Raw genomic sequence first — 1,956 nt, forward strand, 5'->3', positions numbered from 1 at the left:
TTCTGTTCATACTGAGGAATAGAACTCAGGGCTTCATGCATGGTAGGCATGCACTCTACCATTAACCCACATTCCAGCTACTAACCCACATTCCAGTGCTTTTTTGCTCGATTCATGCTCTTATTACTGGGGCCAAAGCGCCACGTCCAGCTTTTTGGTGGTTTATTAGAAGTGTCTTACAGACTTTTCCTGCCTGGACTGTTCAAATCACAACCCTCAGATCTCAGCCTCTTTTTTTTTTTTTTTTTTTGCCGGTAGTGGGGACTGAACTCTGGGCCTGCGTGCTGTCTCTCAGCTCTACAGCTCATGGCTAACACTCTACCACTTGAGCCCCACTTCCAGCCTTTTCTGCTTATGTGGACTGAGGAATCGGACTCAGGGCCTCCTGCATGCAAGGCAAGCACTCTACCACTGAGCCACCTTCCCAGCCCCAAAACTCAAGCCTCTTGAGTAGCTAGGATTCCAGGTGTGAGCCACTGGCTCTCAACCCAAAATTTGCATTTTTGAAAAAGTCCCCAGGTGATTTGTATGCACACTAATAATAAGATGCATGCTCGGGCTGGGAAATGGGGCTGTGGCTCAAGTGGTAGGGCACTAGCTTTGAGCTGAAGAGCTGAGGGACAGCACCCAGGCCCAGAGTTGAAGCCCCACAACAGACCAAAAATAAATTAAAAATAAAGATGTATGCTCAATGGGCTTATCAAGGACACAATTATGCTCTATTTAACTTTACTAGGCGACTAGGGTTTATAAACGCTTTGGTTCAATACAGTCTTTTATGTGGTGTGTGGGGTGAGGGTAGGGGGAGGGAGGTCCTGAAAATTGAACCCAGGGCCTCTGAGCTATGGCTTTTTTTTTTTTTTTTCATTCAAGGCTCTCTATCATTTGAGCCACAGCTCCATTTCTGGCTTTTTGCTGGTTTAAATCTTGACTTTCCTGCTTACAGTGGCTTTGAATCATGATTTTCAGATCTCAGCCTCTTGAGTGGCTAGGATACCGGTGTGAGCCGGGACTCTAGTCCTGAGCCAGGGGGACACCAACGCAAAGGAGGCCAGGAATGGCCTACGACGTGTCAAGTGAACTGGATCACTATCACAGGGGCTGGCCTGTCTCTGGGCTCCAACATCCCCATCAGTAAAAAGGGGCTAGAAAGACACAGGTAAGAGCCTCAGGATTTTCTTCAGAAAATTCCCCACTGCTCAGGGCTTTAGGCGGAAGCCATGGAGGCGCAGGGAAAGCAGCCTAATCTGTTATCTGGCATCTTTGTATCCCTCAGAAACACTGCAGGAAAACATTGGCTTGGTGCCAGCGTCTCCAAGGCTGGCTATAGAGGAAGCAGTCATTGGACCAGAGGCAGTGAGGGACATGGTGGGCCTGCCCTCCCCACACGAGCCCTGGTGGGAACAGCTGCTTGCTGCTCTGGCAAAGTTCACGCCAATGAATGTGCTCCCTCACTCGGAAGGTAATTCCTTCTGGAGCACATCATGCCTTCCAAGCTGCTGGGTAAGGCTGCTCTGCCTGCTCCAATTACCAAGATCACCCCAGCCCAAGCGGCTCGAGGAAGGCCTCTGGCCCCAGCAGCCTGCTCTTCCCTGCTTTCCTCCCTCAGCCTCTCCCTAGAGAGCTGGAAAGATGAAGGCAAGGGGCCCTGTAATGGTGGCTGCAGTCATTCCCGCTGGCTTAGCTCCAACTAGATAACACACACATCACCCGCTGCCCCTCTGGCTTCCTCTCAGATGGGTATGCGAAGCATCTAGGGAGCTGGCAGCTGCCGCCTGCCAAGGAGGGCGATGAGGTAATGGCCATGCGAGGTCTGACAAGTGCCTGGTGAAAGGGGCTCTGTGTGAGGAGAGAGCCTGTTTGTCAGAAGCTCGGGACATTTTGCCGGTGTCCAGCACCAGAAGAGAGGCTGACCCCGGATTTCTCAGCCCCACAAAAGCATCTTTCATGCCACAA

The sequence above is a fragment of the Dipodomys merriami genome, unplaced genomic scaffold (assembly GCF_024711535.1).
Source record: "Dipodomys merriami isolate MVZ:Mamm:240054 unplaced genomic scaffold, mDipMer1.0.p SCAF_41, whole genome shotgun sequence".
Lineage (NCBI taxonomy): Eukaryota > Metazoa > Chordata > Mammalia > Rodentia > Heteromyidae > Dipodomys > Dipodomys merriami.